The sequence below is a fragment of the Hordeum vulgare genome, chromosome 3H (genome assembly GCF_904849725.1).
Source record: "Hordeum vulgare subsp. vulgare chromosome 3H, MorexV3_pseudomolecules_assembly, whole genome shotgun sequence".
Classification (NCBI taxonomy): domain Eukaryota; kingdom Viridiplantae; phylum Streptophyta; class Magnoliopsida; order Poales; family Poaceae; genus Hordeum; species Hordeum vulgare.
Genome location: NC_058520.1, coordinates 434572778 through 434594444, shown reverse-complemented (window position 1 = coordinate 434594444; position 21667 = coordinate 434572778). Strand labels below are relative to the sequence as shown.

Below are 21667 nucleotides of genomic sequence, written 5' to 3'. Positions count from 1 at the left end.
AAATCATTTCAGGGATTTTATTCCTTTTGGACTCAGTTCCAAAATCAGATCTGAAAAGAGCCAAAAACATAGAAAAAACAGGAACTGACACTTGGCACTGAATTAATAAGTTAGTCCCAAAAAAGATATAAAAGGTACATAATACATCCAAAGATGACAATATAACAGCGTGAAACCATCAAAAATTATAGATACGTTTGAGACGTATCAGGTACCATATGTATGCCTTTTCTCTCTTGTTTTGCAAGGTTTTTTTGAAGAGGGAGAATTCAGGCAGCTGGAATTCTGGACTGGAAAAGGAGGAAATCTGAGTCCTCTATTCTGCACAACTCGAAATGCCATGAAAATTTACATGGAATTTTTTGGGATATATAAAAAATACTGGGCGAAAGAAGTACCAAAGGGGAGCTACCAGGGCCCCACAAGCCTGGTAGCCGCCCCCCTGGTGGTGGCTACAGGGCTTGTGGGCTCCCTAACGGCCCACTGGCCCCCTCTTTTGCTATATGAAGGGTTTTGTTCCAGAAAAAAATCAAGGAGGAGCTTTTTCGTGGTTTCGCCGCCGCCATGAGGCGGAACTTGAGCAGATCCAATCTAGAGCTCCGGCAGGACGATCCCTGGTGGGGAACTTCCCTCCCGGAGGGGGAAATCATCGCCATCGTCATCACCAACACTCCTCTCGTCGGTGGGGAGGCATCTTCATCAACATATTCATCAGCACCATCTCCTCTCCAATCCCTAGTTCATTTCTTGTAACCAATCTCCGTCTCGCGACTCCGAATGGTACTTGTAAGGTTGCTAGTAGTGTTGATTACTCTTTGTAGTTGATGCTAGTTGGATTACTTGGTGGAAGAGTTTATGTTCAGATCCTTGATGCTGTTCATTACACCTCAGATCAAGATTATGATTATGCTTTGTGAGTAGTAACTTTTGTTCCTGAGGACGTGGGATAAGTCATGCTAATAGTAGTCATGTGAATTTGGTATTCGTTCGGTATTTTGATATGTTGTATGTTGTCTTTTCCTCTAGTGGTCTTATGTGAACGTCGACTACATAACACTTCACCATACTTGGGCCTAGAGGAAGGCATTGGGGAGTAGTAAGTAGATGATGGGTAGCTGGAGTGACAAAAGCTTAAACCCCAGTCTATGCATTGCTTCGTAAGGGGCTGATTTGGATCCACTAGTTTAATGTTGTGGTTAGACATTGTCTTAATTCTTCTTTCGTAGTTGCGGATGCTTGCGAGAGGGGTTAATCGTAAGTGGGATGTTTGTCCAAGTAAGGGCCGTACCCAAGCACTGGTCCACCCACATATCAAACTATCAAAGTAACGAACACGAATCACATGAACATGATGAAACTAGCATGATAGAAATTCCCGTGTGTCCTCAGGAGCGTTTTTCCTCCTATAAGACTTTGTTCGGGCTTGTCCCTTGATAGAAAAGGGATTGGGCCACTTGCTGCACTGGTTCTACTACTTATTACTTGTTACTTTTCGCTTGCAACATTTCACCTCACTACACCATCACTTGTTACCGCTACTTTTAGTGCTTGCGGTTATTACCTTGCTGAAAACCGTTTATCACAGCCTTCTACTCCTCGTTGGGTTCGACACTCTTACTTATCGAAAGGACTATGATTGATCCCCTATACTTGTGGGTCATCATCGGCTGAGACGTCGGTGGAGCCGCCCGCCATACCGACGCCTGGAGACGGCACCATCGTTGTCTCCAACCCTGGCCCGGCTGCTCCATGAGCCGGCCCCAGAGCCGGGAGTTGGCCCATGAAGGCTTGACGAGCGGCCAATCTTGAGCGCCAGAAGCTGCCCGTAGGCAGCATACGCCAAGGTGTCCTGGAGCTGGTGTCGATGTTCACCAACAGCCGACACAAGGTGGAGCAGGCGGCCCACGTGGCGGGCAGCGAGCTGGAGCGCTTGGAGGACCGCACCAGGGTAAGTGCCTCGTCTTTGTCTTCAATTTTTTCTTCTTCTTCTTCTTGAATCAGTGGGATCGCGCCAGCACACCCACTGGGTGTAGCCCCCGAGAATCGGGCTGGTCATGAATTAACCAGGCCGAATCTTACTTTTGCTTCTTCATTGCTTGTAGGATCATTGTGATGCCTAGGTGCAAGCCTACAACATGCTGCGGGGTCAGAACCAGGCGGCTGATGGCCAGGTCGCCGAATTAAGGCCCGGCTGGGCGAGGTTGCCGTGGAGCGGGATGCCCTGCGCGAGGCGAACGGCCGGCTCCAGCAGCAGCTGGCTCTTCTCCAGGCGGACAAGAAGGAGCTCGAGGCGGCCCACCAGGCAGAGCAGGAGCGGTTGTGTGCTTCCCTGCAGGAGAAGGACGCCTCCCATGCTGCCGACGTGGAGCGTCTTGAGACGGTTCATCTCGAGGAGATGAAGCTCAAGGACATTGGCTTGAAGGAGAAGGAGGAAGCCCTGATCCAAAAGCACGCGCAGTTGGCCAAGGCACTGGATACGGTCGCGGCCCTCCAGGAAGAAGTCACCCGCATCGCCCAAGCGAGCAAGGTGTGGGGTCTTGAGGCCTTGGAGAGTGCTCACAAGACTGACGGCCACTTCGACCGTGAGTCCTCTTTGTTTTTCCTTGAATTTTCTTCTTTGCCGCCTCCTCTTCTTACTCTTCTTTGCACCCCTTTCCCTATCTCAAGTATCTTCCCTGAGACACAGGACGCAGCCGAGACGGCCATCAAGATGAGCCGCGAGGAACGTCGCGTGTCCGGGCAGGAGGTAGACGATGCCTCCGGCTGGAAAGTGGAGGAGATCGGGGTGGGCCTCAGAGCCCGCCTGCATGCCCTGGGCGAGTCCATGGCTCGACTCCAGGTTGTAGGCTCGTCGATGGTGAAGGCTCTATGGTCTGATGGCGTGGAGCCGGCGTCGATGAGCCGGCTCTCCCACTGGCTTGCGGCTGGCGATGAACGCCTTGTCGTCTGGCGTGCTTCGGCCGCGTGTGCTGGAGCCTACATGGCCCTGCGCTTGGCCAAGTCCTGGTACCGAAACCTGGACCTGGGCAAGCTCGTTGCTCAACGCGATGGCTCGGAGGGGGAGCTGCAGGCCGTGGAGGAGGAGCTGCGCGTGAGGGCCGGCGACATCGCCTCATACGCCGCCTGGGATGAGCTCAACTTGTAGCGGGGTGAAGGCGGAAATGTGATCCCTGAGGATCTGCACGGCCTTCAGCCCTATGATGCCGATGGCAGCTCCGACGAGGCGACCCGTGAGGTGGTAAATGCCGCCTCCAGCGATAAGGCATAGGCCGACTCCTCCATGGACGGAGCCGAAAGCCCTCGCGGAGGAGACGGCGCCGCCGCCTTGGGAGCAGCCGACGATGGTGAAGCCACCACTTCAGGAGCAGCAGCTGGGGCAACAAACGAGGCCGCTGCCCCTTAGTCGATCCTGTTTTTCTTTTCGTTGTCTGCAATATTTTGTCAGTCCAACAGTTCAACAATCTAGGGGATGTAATGAACTTCGGCCGTGGGCCAATGCTTTTGAATGTATGGATTCTGCATTATATTCGTAATGCCATGCGTGCTGTTTTATATCTTCGTCTTTTGATTCCTGCTTGACTTCTTTTTCTCCAACCCTTCTACTCCCCTCGCTTCCACCCCGCCAGCCCGACAGCCGGGAACCGGTCTGTGGCTGGGTCGAGGTTTCTGACTTTGGGAATATAGGACTTAGATTTTTCGAAGCCATCAAGACTTAAAGATTCAAACATAAACGAGCAGAGGCCGGCTAGAACGGGATCGTGAAAAGATCAAACCAACCCGAGTCGGCAACCTTTTCGTAGTCAAACTTTTCATGTATCCGGCCTTACCTGCCGTCGCCTCGCTAGCCGGACAGCCGGGAGCCGGTCTGTAGCTATTACGAGGTGACCAGGGATCGGTTCGGCGTACACTATGTGTTTTTCCACAACATAAGGAAGTCGTACGGGCGGCTAGCGAGCCCCCGAGCTTATTAGAGTCGGCTAGGGACTCACGGAGTGAGTGAAAACTCTAGATATGAATCTAAAAAGAGGCATATGTGCATGCTCTTTTCATTGCATTCATTAGAAATCCCTGAAAAGGGAGAAAGATACATACGTGCATGCTCTTTCCATGTTTGATACTTTCCTTCTAACAATAGAACGGGCGAAGCAACGCCGCATTCCATGGACGTTCCATCCCTTGGCAGGAGTGGTCCCTCTTGCGCTTCCTTGGCTTCTGGGCATCGATCAAGTAGTATTGCTACTGCAACAAAAGACCCTCCAACGGCGCCAGAAACAAGCGTGCTGACGGGAGACTATTCTTGTCTTGATTCTACTCAGCAACGGCACCAGGAATCCTTCTCAACGGCTACGCCTTTAGGGACTTTCTAGGAAAATATGAAAAGCATTCCCCCGTGGCCCTAGAGCCTTGCGTTGGTGTTCCCTCGAAGCGGAAAGGGTGATGTAGCACAGCGGTGCTAAGTATTTCCCTCAGTTTTGAGAACCAAGGTATCGATCCAGCGAAGGAGTATCACAAGTGCCTGCACAAACACAAAGAGCTTGCTCCCAACGCTATGAAGGGGTTGTCAATCCCTTATAGATTGTTTGCCAAGTGAGAAATGAAAGCAACAAAGTAAGAAAGCAAAGTAAAAGCGAAAGTGGAAACGATAGGTGTGAATAGAACCGGGGGTCGTAGTGTTCACTAGTGGATTCTCTCATGAAAGCAAGTAGACGGTGGGTGAACGAATTACTGTCGAGTAATTGATAGAACCGCGCAAATTCGTGAAGATATCTATGGCAATGATTATATCTATAGGCATCACGTCCAAAACAAGTAGACCGATACTTTCTGCATCTACTACTATTACTCCACACGTCGACCGCTATCCAGCATGCATCTAGTGTATTAAGTCCAAAAGAACAGAGTAACGCCTTAAGCAAGATGACATGATGTAGATGGACAATCTCATATCTAAGACAGAGCCCACCTTGTTAGCCTTGATGTCAACTACACAATGTGTGCCTTGCTGCCCCTACTGTCACTCGGAAAGGTCACCACACGGTAAGAACCCAAAACCAAGCACTTCTCCCATTGCAAGAATCATAGATCTAGTTGGCCAAACAAAACCCAAGACTCGGAGAGACTTACAAGGATATCAAATCATGCATATAAGAAATCAACAAAGACTCAAATATATATCATAGATAATCTGATTAAAAATCCACAATTCATCGGATCTCGAGAATCACACCGCCAAAGAGGATTACATCGGATAGATCTCCATGAAGATCATGGAGAACTTTGTATTGAAGATCCAAGAGAGAGAAGAAGCCATCTAGCTACTAACTACTTACCCGTAGCTCTGAAGTGAACTACTCACGAGTCATTGGAGGGGCGATGATGTTGATGAAGAAGCCCTCCAACTCCAAAGTCCCCTCCGGCATGGCACCGGGAAGGGTCTCCAGATGAAATCTCGTGGAAACGGAAGCTTGCGGCGGCGGAAAATTGTTTTCGTGGACACCCTGATTTTTTCTGGATTTTTAGGGAATTTATAGGCCAAAGCCCTAGGGCAGGGGGTGCCAGGGAGGCCACAAGCTTGGGTGCCGCGGCCTCCCCCCTGGCCGCGGCAACAGGGCTAGTGGGCTCCCTGTGGGCCCACTTTCTTTGCCCTCAAGCCTCCCGATCTTCTTCCATTCTGGATTAAAATCATTTTGGGGATTCTATTCGGTTTGGACTCCGTTCCAAAATCAGATATGAAAAGAGTCAAAAACACAGAAAAAATGGCACTTGGCACTGAGTTAATAAGTTAGTCCCAAAAAAGATATAAAAGGTAAACAAAATATCCAAAGTTGACAAGATAACAACGTGAAACCATCAAAAATTATAGATACGTTTGAGACATATCAAGCATACCAAGCTTAACTCCTACTCGTCCTCGAGTAGGGAAGTGATAAAGAATGAATTTTTGATGCTTTCATGCTACCTAGCATAGATGTCCGCTGTAACTCCTCTTATGTGACGTGAATGTTCAGATCCATTAGATTCAAAACAATAGCTTGCTATTGACGTGGAAACAATAATACTTCAAGCAAACTAGCAAAGTAATCATGAACTTTCAAAATAACAAGGCCAAAAGAAAGTTATCCCTACAAAATCATATAGTCTGGCTATGCTCTATCATCATTGCACAACGGATTTAAATCATGCACAACCCCGGTATTGGCCAAGTAATTGTTTTCACACCTTTACTTTCTCAAACTTTTTCAACTCTCACGCAATACATGAGCGTGAGCCATGGTTTTAGCACTGTAAGTGGTGTGGAGTGTGGTGGAGGTTGCAAGAAAAACAAGGAGAAGATGGTCACATCAACTAGGAATATCAATGAGGTGTGGAGATGCTCATCAATAGATATCAATGTGAATGAGTAGGGATTGCCATACAAATGATGCACTAGAGCTAAGAGTATGTGAAAGCTCTTAAAGAAAACTAGTGGGTGTGCATCCAACTTGCTTGCTGACAAAGACCTAAGGCAATTTTGAGGAAGCCTATCATTGGAATATACAAGCCAAGTTATATAATGAAAATTTCCAACTAGCTATATGGTGGTGACAAAACGAGAGACTCTCAATCATGAAGATCATGGTGCTTAATATGCACAAGTGCGGAAAGGTGGTAGCATTGTCCCTTCTCTCTTTTTATCTCATTTTTTTGGATGGGCTCTTTGGCCTCTTTTTTTATATTTTTTATATTTTGGTGGGCATTTTTGGCCTCTTTTATTTCTTCACATGGGATAATGCTCCATCAATGATGATTATCACACTTACAACTCAAAACTTAGAGCAACGATGACTCTATATGATCTAGCATGGCATGGACATTAATGGAAACATCATGCTAGCTATCTTACGATCATGCAATGGAAATGTAGACGTGGTGGCAAATGTCATGGTGGTAGTTGCATGGCAATATATCTCAACATTAGTTATAGTAGGTAGGTATGGTGGCTGTTTTGAGGGAGGCTAATGGTGGGTTTTGTGCAGCGGCGAAAATTGCACGGCACTAAAGAAGATAGTGATGGTGGAAGGTGAAAGTGAATCTAAACCATGGACTCAACATTAGTCGTGAAGAACTCATATACTTGTTGAAAAAAATTTATTAGTAATCGAAACAAAGCATTTAACGCATACTCCTAGGGGAAGGGTTGGTAGGAATAAACCATCGCGCGATCCCGACCGCCACACAAAGGATGACAATCAATAGACTAATCATGCTCAGACTTCATCACATAGCGGTTCACCATACGTGCATGCTACGGGAATCACTAACTTCAACACAAGTATTTCTAGATCCACAACACCTTACTAGCATAACTTCAATATTACCATAACCACAACTCAAAACTAGTTGAGATGAATCAAACTTCTCTAGCTATTCAAGGCACATGAAGGTGGAAGTTTTCGTATCCCTTTGGATAACTACCCCTTTTGAGACTACTTTCACATAGATCAACTACTAAGCCACGCACCTCCGTGCTCTAAAAGATATAAGTGAAGCACATAGAACAAAATCAACTAGCTCAAAAGATATAAGTGAAGCACATGTGAGCTAAATTGTCTAACCAAAGGATATAAGTGGAGCTCGACAAAATCACCGTGAGTGCATGTCTCTCTCTCCAGGTGTGCAGCAAGGATGATTGTGACACAACAAAAATAAAAGACTCCTACGATACAATACGCTCCAAGCAAAACACATAACATGTGGTGAATAAAAGTATTGCCCTAAGTAACGTTACCGATGGATTGAAGACAAAAGAGGGGATGCCTTCCCGGGGCATCCCCAAGCTTAGGCTTTTACGGCATCCTTGAATCATCTTGGGGTGCCTTGGGCATACCCAAGCTTGAGCTCTTGCCAATCTTTATCTTTTTGTCCATAAGAACTTCACCCAAAACTTGAAAACTTCACAACACGAAACTTAAACAGAAACTCGTGATAACATTAGTATAAGAAAGCAAACCACCACTTCCTTAGGTACTGTAGCAAACTTGAATTCTACTTATTTTGATGTTTGGTTACTGTATTTTCAATCTTCCATGGCTAATACCCCCCGATACTATCCATAGTTTCATCAAAATAAGCAACCAACACAACAAAAACAGAATCTGTTAACAGCAGACCAGTCTGTAGCAATCTGTATACTTCGTATACTTGTGGTACTTCAAAAATTCTGAACAATTACGACAGTCTTAAGAATTGGTGTAGCAATCAGCAGCAGAAAGAATTAACTCAAAATCTCTTACAGAAAAAACATTAAAATTCTTTTCGTGAGCAGAAAGTTTCTGTCTTTTCCATCATGACCAAACGATCATCCCCAAGACTTATCATAACCGTTTTGCTTGGCACAAACGCAAAAAGAAACACAAAAAACACAATCATAACAGAATTATGAAAGTGTGGAAAACACAAAACAGAAAGAAAAAGGATAGATTCATTGGGTTGTCTCCCAACAAGCGCTATTGTTTAACGCCCTTAGCTAGGCAAAAGGTGATGGAATCACGTATAGTCATCTTTAGTGCTCAAACCATAAGTAGCCCTCATCATAGATTCATAAGGCAATCTTATTTTCTTTCTAGGAAAGTGATCCATGCCCTTCTTTAGGGGAAACTGAAATCTAATATTCCCTTCCTTCATATCGATGATAGCACCAATAGTCCTTAGGAAAGGTCTACCAAGAATAATGGGACATGAAGGATTGCAATCTATGTCAAGTACAATGAAATCCACGGGTACATAGTTCTTATTTGCAACAATAAGAACATCATCGATCCTTCCCATGGGTTTCTTGACAGTAGAATCCGCAAGATGCAAATTAAGAGAACACTCTTCGATCTCATGAAAACCAAGAATATCACATAAAGACTTTGGAATCGCGGAAACACTAGCACCCAAATCACACAAAGCATTGCACTCATAGTTTTTTATCTTGATTTTGATAGTAGGTTCCCACTCATCATGAAGTTTTCTTGGTATAGAGACTTCTAGTTCGAGCTTCTCTTCAAGAGATTTCATCATAGCATCTACGATATGCGCGGTAAAGGCTTTGCTTTAGCTATAAGCATGTGGAGAGTTTGCAATGGATTGCATCAAAGAAATGCATTCAAACAAGGAGCAATTATCGTAATTGTATTCCTTGAAATCCAAAGTGGGAGTTTCATTACTACCCAAAATTTTGACTTCTTCTACTCAACTCTCCACACCTTTATCATCAAGATAGGTGGAAACCGAATCATTGGGGCGTTTTTCAACCAAAGTGGATTCATATCCAGCCCCTTCATCAATAGGTTTGACACGCAAAAACAAAGATTCAAGACGAGACACACCAAGCACTTTAAGATCTTTGTGATTTGCATCACTAGAACGCAGCCTTTTAAACCATTCATGCCTAGCGCGAATTTGGGCGGTTCTTTCTTTGCTATCATGCATGGAGACACGCATAGCTTTAAAAGTTTCATCCAAGTTGACCTTGGGAGGAGCACATCTAACTTTCAAAGCATCAATATCACAAGACATCCTATCAACGCTCTTAGCCAAATCGTCAATTTTGAGTAGTTTTTCCTCTATGGACGCATTGAAAATCTTTTGAGAGTTGATGAACTCTTTGATATTACTCTCTAAATCAGAGGGTAATTTGTTGTGATTTCCATAAGTGTTGTTGTAGGAATTGCCATAATTGTTAGAGGAGTTACTAGGGAAAGGCCTAGGAACATAGTTTCCTCTAAAAGCATTGTTGTTGCCAAAATTGTTCCTACCAACAAAGTTAACGTCCAAACTAGCGTTGCTACTCTCAATCAAGGAAGATAGTGGCATGTCATTAGGATCTAAAGGAGCGTTTCTTCTAGCAACCAAATTCATCAACTCGTCCATCTTAGCACTAAGCGAGTTAATTTCTTCTATAGCGTGTACCTTTTTGCTAGCAGGTGACCTTTCAGTATGCCGTTGAGATTAGTTGGTCATGATATTGTCTAGGAGTTTTCTAGCGTATCCTAACGTGATTTCCATGAACGTTCCACCTAAGGCGGAGTCCAAGATATTGCGAGAAGCGAAATTCAAACCAGCGTAAAAGATTTGTATAATCATCCACAAACTCAAGCCATGAGCGGGACAATTTCTAATCATTAACTTCATCCTCTCCCAAGATTGTGCAACGTGTTCATGATCAAGTTGCTTGAAATTCATGATATCGTTACGTAAGGAGATAATCTTAGCCGGCGGAAAATACTTGGATATGTAAGCATGTTTGCACTTATCCCAAGAATCGATACTATTTTTAGGCAAAGAAGAAAACCAAGTTTTTGCGCGATCTCGCAACGAGAAAGGAAAAAGCTTCAACTTAATCACGTCATTATCCACATCTCTTTTCTTTTGCATATCGCAAAGCTCAATGAAGGTATTGAGATTTGATGCGGCATCTTCACTAGGAAGGCCAGAGAATTGCTCTTTCATAACAAGATTCAGCAAAGTTGTGTTGATTTCATACGATTCCGCACTAGTGGCGGGAGCAATCGGAGTACTAATAAAATCATTATTATTGGCACTCGAGAAGTCGCAAAGTTTGGTGTTTTCAGCCATGATGACTTCAACAAACAAACAAGCACACAAGCAAGCAAGACAACCGGCAAAGGAAGACGGCAAAAAGGAAAAAGGCAAAAGAAAACGGCAAATGTGAAGTGGGGGAGAGGAAAACGAGAGGCAACTGGAAAAAAGTAAATGCAAGAGATGAGTTTGTGAGACCTACTTGGATAGATCTCTCCGTCCCCGGCAACGGCGCCAGGAATTCTTCTTGCTACTGCAACAAAAGATCCTCAAACGGCGCCAGAAACAAGCGTGCTGACGGGAGACTATTCTTGTCTTGATTCTCCTCAGCAACGGCACCAGGAATCCTTCTGGTACGGCTACGCCTTTAGGGACTTCCTAGGAAAATATGCGAAGGATTCCCCCGTGGCCTTGGAGCCTTGTGTTGGTGTTCCCTCGAAGTGGAAAGGGTGATGTAGCACAGCGGCAGTAAGTATTTCCCTCAGTTTTGAGAACCAAGGTATCGATCGAGTGAAGGAGTATCACAAGTGCGTGCACAAACACAAAGAGCTTGCTCCAAACGCTATGAAGGGGTTGTCAATCCCTTATAGATTGTTGGCCAAGTGAGAACTGAAAGCAACAAAGTAACAAAGCAAAGTAAAAGCGAAAGTGGAAACGATAGGTGTGAATAGACCCGGGGGCCGTAGTGTTCACTAGTGGCTTCTCTCATGAAAGCAAGTAGACGGTGGGTGAACGAATTACTGTCGAGCAATTGATAGAACCGCGCAAAGTCATGAGGATATCTATGGCAATGATTATATCTATAGGCATCATGTCCAAAACAAGTAGGCCGATACTTTCTGCATCTACTACTATTACTCCACACGTCGACCGATATCCAGCATGCATCTAGTGTATTAAGTCCAAAAGAACAGAGTAACGCCTTAAGCAAGACGACATGATGTAGATGGACAATCTCATATCTACGACACAGCCCACCTTGTTACCCTTGATGGCAACTACACGATGTGTGCCTTGCTGCCCCTATTGTCACTGGGAAAGGTCACCACACAATAAGAACCCAAAACCAAGCACTTCTCCCATTGCAAGAATCACAGATCTAGTTGGCCAAACAAAACCCAAGACTCGGAGAGACTTACAAGGATATCAAATCATGCATACAAGAAACCAGCAAAGACTCAAATATATATCATAGATAATCTGATCAGAAATCCAAAATTCATTGGATCTCGACAAACACACCGCCAAAGAGGATTACATCGGATAGATCTCCATGAAGATCATGGAGAACTTTGTATTGAAGATCCAAGAGAGAGAAGAAGCCATCTAGCTGCTAACTACGGACCCGTAGGTCTGAAGTGAATTACTCACGAGTCATTGGAGGGGCGATCATGTTAATGAAGAAGCGCTCCAACTCCAAAGTCCCCTCCGGCAGGGCACCGGGAAGGGTCTCCAGATGAGATCTCGCGGAAACGGAAGCTTGCGGCGGCGGAAAAGTGTTTTCGTGGACGCCCTGATTTTTTCTAGATTTTTAGGGAATTTATAGGCCAAAGACCTAGGGCAGGGGGTGCCAGGGAGGCCACAAGCTTGGTTGCCGCGGCCTCCCCCCTGGCCGCGGCAACAGGGCTTGTGGGCTCCCTGTGGCCACTTGCTTGGCCCTCAAGCCTCCCGATCTTCTTCCGTTCTGGAAAAAATCATTTTGGGGATTTTATTCCGTTTGGACTCCGTTCCAAAATCAGATCTGAAAAGAGTCAAAAACACAGAAAAATATGAACTGGCACTTGGCGCTGAGTTAATAAGTTAGTCCCAAAGAAGATATAAAAGGTAAACAAAACATCCAAAGTTGACAAGATAACAGCGTGAAACCATCAAATATTATAGATACGTTTGAGACGTATCAAGTATGCACTGTTGTGCAATGCCCGACTGATGATGAAGGGTCCCTCCCATGGGGATGAGAGCTTGTGTTGGCCAGCTGTGCGCTGGATTCTTCTGAGCACCAAGTCTCCCTCTCTGAAAGAGAGGGGCTTGATCTTCTTGTTGTGGTAGTACCTCAGCTTCTGTTGATAGATTTTCGTCCGGCTCAAGGCTAGGTCCCTTGCCTCCTCGAGGATATCAACACCATCTTCTCTTGCCTCCTTTGCCTCCGTTCTGTGTACAAGGTGATCCGAGGCGAGTCGAAATCGATATCCGTGGGGATGATGGCCTCGGATCCGTATACCAGAATGAACGGGGTGAAACCGGTTGACTGGTTGGGCATGGTGCGGAGGCTCCACAGTACTGTCGGCAACTCTTCGATCCAGCAGCGGCTGCCCTGACAAGTGGTGCCACCAGTCTTGGCTTGATGTCGGCCAGGATTAGGCCGTTGGCCCTCTCCACCTGGCCATTGGACTGGGGATGTGCCACTGACGCCAAGTCGAGCCGGATGCCTACCTTGGAGCAGTAAAGCGCCAAAGTGCCCTTGGCGAAGTTAGTGTCGTTGTCGGTGATGATGTTGTGGGGGATGCCGTATCGGACAGAGATGTCCGTGATGAACTTGACGGTCGTGGGGCCATCAAGCTTCTTGATGGGCCTAGACTCGATCCACTTGGTAAATTTGTCGATGGCCACCAAGAGGTGAGTCATGCCATCGTGAGCCGTCTTGAAAGGCCCCACCATGTCCAACCCCCAGAACGAGAAAGGCCATGACAAGGGGATGGTTTTGAGGGCCGAAGGCGGCATGTGGCTCTGCGCGCCAAAGCGTTGGCAGCCCTAGCATTTGTTGACCATGTCCACGGCCTCCTCGAGGGTCGTGGGCCAGTAGAATCCGTGGCGGAATGCCTTGGCCACCAGGGTTCTAGAGGCGGCATGATGCCCGCACTCCCCTTGGTGAGTGTCTTTGAGGATCTCCTGTCCCTTTTCTGATTCGACACAACGCTCGAACATGCCAGTCACGCTACGCCAAACCAGCTCGCGATTGATGATGGCGTAGGCTGCAGATCTGTGTTGGATCTGCCTCGCCTCCACCTCCTCTTGAGGAAGTTCGCCATGAAGAAGGAAGGCCAGGATGGGTTGAGCCCATGATGGAGCCGACACAAGGGTTGGCTCCGTCTCGACCTGATTGTCGAGGGCTTCTGCAGTCCCCGCGCTTGATGAAGCAGTCACGAGCTCCAGACATTGTGTCTCTGATGCGGTTGTGGCAGTCGGCTCGCCGTCTATCTCCATGACGTCCACCTACTAGGTGTCGAGACGACAGGATTCGAGGCCTGGCGGAGCCAGATTTGTTGATGTAGCCGGCAAAGTAGTTGTAGCCAGTGCCGCAATTGGAGTCGGCAGAGCCAGCGTAGCCGGCACAGGATCTGTAGTCGGCGTAGCTGGTGTAGTCGACGATGCTTGCACCAAAGAATCAGTCAGCACGAAAATTGATGCTGACTCTGGAGACGACCTGATAGACGGCTTGTGCAGCTGCTCGAGGGAGAAGCCGGCTGGGATAGCTTGTCTCATGGAGCCAATCTTAGACAATGTATCGGACGCCTCGTTGTCCGCCCTGGGAACGTGGTGGAACACGCAACCCTCGAATGGGCCGCTAAGCTGGTGGATGAGGAAGCGGTAGCTTGCCATGTTGGCATCCCTGGCATCCCTTCGCCAGAAACTTGCTACACCACGAGGTCTGAGTCGCCGAAGCAGATGAGTTGCCGGATGCCAATCTCCTTGGCGAGCCGAAGGCCATGAGCGAGTGCTTCGTATTCGGCAATGTTGTTGGAGGCGGCGAAGTGAATCTGGAGAGCATACTTGAGCTGGTCTCCTTTCGGAGACGTCAAGACGATGCTGGCTCCCAGACCAATTTGCATATTCGAGCCATCGAAGTGCATCCGCCAATGAGTGCAGTCTGGAGGTGGCGGCTCAAACTGGGTTTTAGCCCAGTCGACCAGGAAGTCGGCCACCACCTGAGACTTGATGGCAGTGTGAGGCTCGTAGCGGATGTCGTGATCCGCCATGGCAATGGACCACTTAGCGGTCATGCCCGTCCCGTCACGGTTGCCCATGATTTTTGAAAGTGGAGCGGTGCTCACCACAGTGATGGCATGCTCTTGGAAGTATTGCTTCAACTTCTTTGCAGCAAGTAAACACCATAACACATTTTTTGGTAATGGGGATAGTTTTGCATGGAGGCGGACAAGACCTCACTGAGGTAGTTGATAGGGCGTTGCACTAACAGTACCTTGCCCTCCTCCTTGCGTTCAACTACAAGCACTACACTAACCACGCAAGTGGTCGCTGCAATGTATATGAGTATGGGTTCTCTTTCAGCCGGCGTTGCCAAGATTGGTAGGCTTGAGATGACGCGCTTGAGGTCGCGGAAGGCTTCGTCCGCCTGGTCGTTCCACTCAAATTTTGTCGTCTTCTTCATGAGCTGGTAGAGTGGAAGGGCCTTCTCGCCGAGCCGGCTGCCGAATCGGCTAAGGGACGCCAGGCAGCCGACGAACTTCTGGACGTCTAGGATTCGAGCTGGCTTCACCATCCGTTCGGTGGTGCCGATCTTCTCGGGGTTCGCCTCGATGCCACGAGCGGACACGAAGAACCCCAAGAGCTTGCCGCCTGGAACCCCAAAGATGCACTTCTCCGGGTTGAGCCGGATCTTGTACTCGCGCAGGTTGGCGAACGTCTCCCGCAAGTCGTCGAGGAGGCTGAAGTGCTGCTTGGTCTTGACGACAATGTCATCCACATAGACGTGGATGTTTCTGCCAATCTGTGGCAGTAAGCACTGCTGCATGCAGCGTTGGAATGTTGCACCAGCATTCTTCAGACTAAACGTCATGGTGGTGTAGCAGTAGGCCCCGAAGGGCGTGATGAAGGAGGTCTTTAGGCGATCAGCTAGATCCATCTTGATTTGATGGTAGCCTGAATAAGCATCCAGAAACGACAGCATTTCGCAGCCAGCAGTGGAGTCGATCACTTGATCTATCCGTGGCAACGCGAAAGGGTCTTTCGGACAGGCCTTATTCAGGCTTGTGTAGTCGATACACATTCACCATGTGTTGTTTTTCTTCAGCACCAGGACTGGATTAGCTAACCAGTCCGGGTCAAAAACCTCCATGATGAAGCCGGCTGCAAGGAGCCGGGTAATCTCTTCTCCGATTGTACGCCGCTTTCCCTCAGCGAAGCGGCGCAAAGGTTGTACCGGCTTTGCATCCGGTCGCACGTGAAGTTTGTGCTCGACGTACTTCCTCGGAACACCCGACATGTCTTTGGGAGACAATGCAAAGATGTCCCAATTCTCACGGAGGAAGTCGACGATCTCGCCTTCCTATTTGGGGCTGAGGCCAGCCCCGATGATGATGCATTGCTTGGGGTTTGCAGGATCGAGTGGCACCTGCTTGGTTTCTTTAGCCGACTGGGATGGACGAGAAGGGATCGCCGGCTGCTCGGTAGCCTGAGCCATGAGCCGGTCAATCTGTCTCGTTTCCTCAGCAATCACCAGGGCGTCGGCCAGGTGGCTGTTGTCCTGTGTAGACTCGAGCGACTTCTTGTAGTCGCCAGCAATGGTGATGATGCCCTTTGGACCCAGCATCTTCATATTTAGGTAGGCGTAGTGGGGGTAGCCATGAACTTGGCCAGAGCCGGTCTTCCCAGCATCGCGTGATACGGGCTGCTGAGGTCCATGATACGTCTCCAACGTATCTATAATTTTTGATGGTTCCATGCTATTATCATGTCAACTTTGGATGTTTCATATGCATGAGTATGCTATTTTATATCTTTTTTGGGACTAACCTATTAACTCAGTGTCAAGTGCCAGTTTCTGTTTTTTCCGTATTTTTGACCTTTTCCAGAGAAGAATATTAAATGGAGTCCAAACGGAATAAAACAAGCGGGATGATTTTTTCCATAACAGAAGATACGCAGGGGACTTGAGAACCAAGGCACGAGACCTCGGGGGAGGTCACAAGCTCCCTAGCTGCGGCCTGGGGGTGCCGCGCCTGGCAGGCTTGTGGGCCCCACATGGCTCCTTTGCCCTACCTCTTTCGCCTATAAATTCTCTAAAATCCCAAAACCAAAGAAGAGAGCCACAAAAATACTTTTCCGCCGCCACAAGCTTCTGTCTTCGCAAGATCCCATCTGGGGACCGTTCTGGTGCCCTGCCGGAGGGGGGATTCCGACACGGAGGGCTTCTTCATCAACAACATTGCCTCTCCACGATGTGTGAGTAGTTCACCACACACATTCGGGTCCATAGCTAGTAGCTAGATGGCTTCTTCTCTCTCTTGGATTTTCAATACAAAGTTCTTGTCGTTGTTTTCATATAGGGGGTACCCTGACGGCATATGCCATGGGATGGCTAATCGAGGTGAGGGCAAGGCTGTCGTGGAGGATCCGGGACGGGATAGGGTAATAACATGCGGTGGTTTACCCAGGTTCGGGGCTCTCTAGAGAGATAATACCCCTACTCCTGCATGTGTGTATATGACGTATATTGGCAGTACAAGGTTGCTCCCGGAGCTGTATTGGAGGAGGAAGGGAGCTGAGCGCCTTCTCCTTGGCCTCATGTCTGGGTGTGTGTATGTGGGGGGTTGAGAGCTTGAGAGGATGAGATGGCAGCCTAAGGCCTTTTGTATGGATGCGTAGCTTGGTATGTAAGCTACGATGGGTCGCTTACATACCAAGCTGCTTGGCATGTAAGCTACGGTGGGTCGCTTACATGCCAAGCTATATGTAGCTTTGGAGCTAAGCTATGCTTGTCCCCAGGGGCACTTTATAAACCAGCGCCCAGGGGACAAGTTACACTGTAGATGAAGCAGTACGATGCCCGGGGGGACGTCGTAGTTGACTCCGGGCAGCCGTCTGGCTGGCGTAGCCGGCTGGTCAGAGGAGCCGGCCGTGCCCGCAATGGGAGGCGGAAGTTGTTGATGACAGTCGATTGCAAGCCGGGGACGGCGTGGCTTGTTTTCAGCGTGGGCGCTCCAACTCGAGCTTGTTAAAGCCAGCAAGGGGCGTGCGCTGCGTAGCCTCCGAGCCCAAGCCGGCGACCCTTTGTAGCCGAACTTTGCATGCGTCCGGCCTTACCTGGCGTCACCTCGCAAGCCAGACCACCGGAGCCAGTCCGCAAGCTCGTACAGGGTGACCAGGGATCAGTGGGCTTAAACTATGTGTTCTTTTACAATAGGGAGGGCGTCCGAGCGGCCAGCGAGCCCCCGAGCATGTTAAAGCCAGCAAGGGGTGTGCGCTGCGTAGCCTCCGAGCCCCGGCCGGCGACCCTTTGTAGCCGAACTTTGCATGCATCCGGCCTTACCTGGCGTCACCTCGCAAGCCAGACGGCCGGAGCCAGTCCGCAAGCTCGTACGGGGTGACCAGGGATCAGCCAACTTACACTATGTGTTCTTTTACAATAGGGAGGGCGTGGCTTGTTTTCAGCGGGGGCGCGCCAGCGCACCCGCTGGGTGTTGCCTCCGGGCCTCCGGGCGACTCGAAGAGTTGGGCGGAGGGTCTTTGCTGTTGTTGGAGTAGACGGTAGCATCGGGGATGTCGGGCGCAGACGCAATGTCCGCCGACTGGTGCGCGCGAGGCGCTGCCGGGCGCGGACGCGGGGTCCGCTGGCTGGTGCGTGCGAGGCGCTGCCGAGCACGGACGCAGAGTCCATCGTCTGACTGTTTCCATCGGGGGCGCGCAAGCGCACCCGCTGGGTGTAGCCTCCAAGCCTCTGGGCAACTTGGAGAGTCTTGCAGAGGCTTCTTGCTATTGTTGTAGCAGATGTTGATGATGTTGGCTGGCTACGTGCCATAGCCGGCAATGCCCTAGCCGGACAGGAGTAGCCAGCGGCCGGAGGTCGGCCGAGCTCCAACCAGCGGGGTGATGGGAGGTTCCCGCCAAGATGATCATGCAAAAGACAAGGTTAATCGACGCAGACATGTCTAATATTTGGTTTTGGGAGTGCAAGTTTGTGCAAAGGGCGTCGGCTCGGTTTCAACCGAGCCCCCTTAAGTCTTTTTCATGTTCTCCCCGCTCTTTGGCTTTTGCTCTAGCTAGCCGGACAGCAGCGAGCCGGTCTGTAGCTGAGGCGAAGATTGGGCTGTGGAATGGTGCGTACAGTACTCGGACTCTGGGAGCACACTCGACCGAGCAGATACTCACAAATGAAACGACCGTGTCGCCCAAGCCGTCTTCTCCCTGGGCGTTTTTCGCGTGTGGTGACCTCCGGCTTTTGCTCTCGCTAGCCGGACAGCCGGGGTGCGGTCTGTAGCTGAGACAAAGAGTGGGCCTTCGGTACCGTACATGCTACTAAGTCGTCCCGTGGAAACAAACGTATCGGGCCAAACGGCCAACCCCGGGCCGAGACTAGCTCGCACCGGGGTGAACAGTAAAGCAACTGAAACAGATGCAGGGATGGCCTCCGAGGGTCGCTCGGGGTATCCATATTCTGTGCATGGTGTAAAAATATGTGGATGAACATATCACATTGTTTTTTTGAAGTCGGCAAGGCTGTTGTTGTAGCCTTTTCCCAACGGAGCGCGTCGGGGCACCTGCTGGATGTAGCCGCCGAGTCTCTGGCGGTCGGTGGTTATGCCAGCACGCCGGGAGTCAAAGAAGATGGGCGATCGGAGTCGGCCCGTTGTTGAAGCAGATGGGCGACCTGAATCGGCCCGGCGTCGAAGTAGACGGGCAATCGGAGTCAGCCCTGTGTCGAAGTAGACAGACGACCCGAGTCGGTCCGGCGCCCACTCCATATTTTTTTCTTCTAGCCGGCTCACAGAGCCAATAGTTGTAGTAGAGGAGCGGTCCGCGATCACAGAGCTGAAGGAACGAGGCGGTGCGGGCGGGGCCAGCGTGCGCACGGACCAGCGTGTGAAGGCCGGCCTGAACGGCGAGCCGGTGCGCGGCTGACGGTGGTCGGAGCTAGCCCGACGGAGGCGCGGAGGAGACCCTCCGTGAGGTCGGGCCGTGCACGTATGTAGCACCGCCGGCCAGGCCTGCACCCGATCAAACGGGCAGCCGGCCAGGCAGGCGAGCACACAGCCGGCCGGCCAGGCCATGCAGTCGGCCAGAGCTCGCTGGCCACGTAGGCTACGCACGCATGAGAGCCATGCCCGCACCACACATCACGTCCATGCATGCATCATACTTCTTTACTTTCATTGCTTTATCCGCCTAAGCCAGACTTGGACGACCAACTCCCTCTTGCGCCATCCGGTTACGAGCCGACATATGGACGGTCGGAGCCGACGGGGGCGTGGCCGGAGCCGGCGAAAGGCGCGACAACGATCGATGGCGCGGGGGAGAGGAGCCGACAACGCGCTGAGGCGGAGCTGAGGCGTGCTCGGGGGCGCAGCCGGGGCTGCACCAGGGTGGTGTGGAGGCCGGGCGCCATGGTGGCAAACGTGGGTGTGGAGCCGGCGCCCGGGGCACAGCCGTAGGTGGCCGAGTCGGCAACGACGCGAACCGGCAACACGCAGGCAGAGTGGTGGACGGAGCCGGATGACTAGACTTAAGCATGCAATGGCCAGGATAGCCGGCTAGTTCAGCCAGCCAAAGCATGCCAAACATCCAGCCGTACGCGCATACATGCGCCCAACCCATGCAGCCACCAGATACATGCACGCCCAGCCGGCCAGCGGACGTGTGCGGGGAGCCATCCGCGGGAGCGTGGGAAGGCGGAATGGAGCCAATATACGGAACATCGACTGGCCTGGAGAGGGAGCCGACGATCGCAGGAGCGGTCCGAAGGCGAATGACACGAACGCGCCACCCTGCACGGTGCGCCGGGGGCGTGCCGATGTCGAGCCCTCGAGCAACGCCGGAGAGATGGCGGCGACGTCGCGGTGGTGATGATGAAGAGGGTCTCGCCCGGACCGCGGTTCCAGCAGCAGCTGGCCCCATGGTGGGCGCCAAATGTCGTTGTTTTCATATATGGGGTACCCTGACGGCATATTCCATGGGATGGCTAATCGAGGTGAGGGCAAGGCTGTCGTGGAGGATCCGGGACGGGATAGGGTAATAACATGCGGTGGTTTACCCAGGTTCGGGGCTCTCTAGAGAGATAATACCCCTACTCCTGCATGTGTGTATATGACGTATATTGGCAGTACAAGGTTGCTCCCGGAGCTGTATTGGAGGAGGAAGGGAGCTGAGCGCCTTCTCCTTGGCCTCATGTCTGGGTGTGTGTATGTGGGGGGTTGAGAGCTTGAGAGGATGAGAGGGCAGCCTAAGGCCTTTTGTATGGATGCGTAGCTTGGTATGTAAGCTACGGTGGGTAGCTTACATCCCAAGCTACTTGGCATGTAGGCTATCGTGGGTAGCTTACATGCCAAGCTATATGTAGCTTTGGAGCTAAGCTATGCTTGTCCCCTGGGGCACTTTATAAACCAGCGCCCAGGGGACAAGTTACACTGTAGATGAAATAGTACGATGCCCGGAGGGATGTCGTAGTTGACTCCGGGCAGCCGTCTGGCTGGCGTAGCCGGCTAGTCAGAGGAGCCGTCCGTGGGAGGAATGGGAGCAGCCGGCCTGGGCGGGCAGGCACCCCGCTCGACTCTGCGTCTTTGGGGTACCTGGGGATCATTCCCCCGACAGTTCTCCATGATCTTCATGGAGATCTATCCGATGTAATTTTCTTTTGCGGTGTGTTTGTCAAGATCCGATGAATTATGGATTTATGATCAGATTATCTATGAATATTATTTGAGTCTCCTCTGATCTCTTATATGCATGATTTCGTATCCTGGTAATTCTCTTTGAGTTATAGGTTTCGTTTGTCCAACTTGATCTATAATTCTTGCAATGGGAGAAGTGCTTGGTTTTGGGTTCATACCGTGCGGTGTCCTCACCTAGTGACAGAAGGGGTAGCAAGGCACGCATCATGTTGTTGCCATCAAGGGTAAAAAGATGGGGTTTATATCATATTGCATGAATTTATCCCTCTACATCATGTCATCTTGCTTAAAGCGTTACTCTGTTTGTTATGAACTCAATACACTAGATGCATGCTGGATAGCGGTCGATGTATGGAGTAATAGTAGTAGATGCAGAAAGTATCGGTCTACTTGTCTCGGACGTGATGCCTATATGTATGATCATTGCCTTAGATATCGTCATGACTTTGCGCGATTCTATCAATTGCTCGACAGTA

The 21667-nt window shown here is 49.9% G+C and overlaps 1 pseudogene; it reads right to left on the bottom strand.

Annotated features, from left to right (window-relative positions):
• Window positions 1-19945: 19945 nt before the first annotated feature.
• LOC123440102 lies at window positions 19946-20705 on the bottom strand (annotated as a pseudogene).
• Between the last annotated feature and the right edge of the window lie 962 nt (window positions 20706-21667).